The sequence below is a fragment of the Seriola lalandi genome, unplaced genomic scaffold (genome assembly GCF_002814215.2).
Source record: "Seriola lalandi dorsalis isolate HSWRI2012SDOR001 ecotype SW California unplaced genomic scaffold, Sedor1 jcf7180002054121, whole genome shotgun sequence".
Taxonomy (NCBI): Eukaryota; Metazoa; Chordata; class Actinopteri; order Carangiformes; family Carangidae; genus Seriola; species Seriola lalandi.
In genome coordinates, this window is record NW_019524674.1 from 2,198 (window position 1) to 2,982 (window position 785).

Here is a 785-nt window from a genome sequence, read left to right on the forward strand (position 1 = left end):
TGAACATGATCAGCATCATAGAAGTCGACTTCATGACACAACAGTTGTGTTGGATGGTGTTAGATTGTACAGGTGTCCCTAATAAAGTGAACACTGAGTGTCTCACTGACACAGTGAAGCCCTGAGAACAGAAGAGCAGCTCATACTTTGAAGACCATGAGTTCAATGTTTTATAACACATTCTTTTACATCTCAAACAACAAATTTCACACGATTTCATTTCAAGATCAATTGAGTGAAACAGAAACTGATCAGAAATTCAAGTGTTTTCCAAACTGTATATTTGCTTCTGTCATTAGACGAGTCAGAAACAGTGTTTTCCAGTTGAGGTCAGTGGATGTAGCAGGTCCTATCAAACAGAGCTGGGATGGTGTTTGAGGTTCAAACTGTGATTTTCTCTTTTTCTTTCTCTTCCTTTGTGTTTCCTCTTAAACACACTTTACTCCACATATACAAGCAGAGAAGGTCGAACTAAAGATCTTGGTCTGACACAGACTTGTGACCATTTAAAGGAGAAACCAACAGAAAGTGTCTCAGTCAGGTTTTGGTCACCACATTCAGCCAGATCATCTTCACTGCTCCTTGTCATTGATTGTCCAAGTGTCTGAACTCCACTGGAGGATGAACACATTCTCCATAAAGATATTCCCTCATCAGGTGTTTTGATGATGGTGGTGGAGAGCGCTGTCTGACACCTGGCTCTAAGATCTACCATAGGTTTTCAACTGGGTGGAGATCTGGTGACAGTGAAGGTCACAGTTTCTGATCCACATCATTTTCAGTCT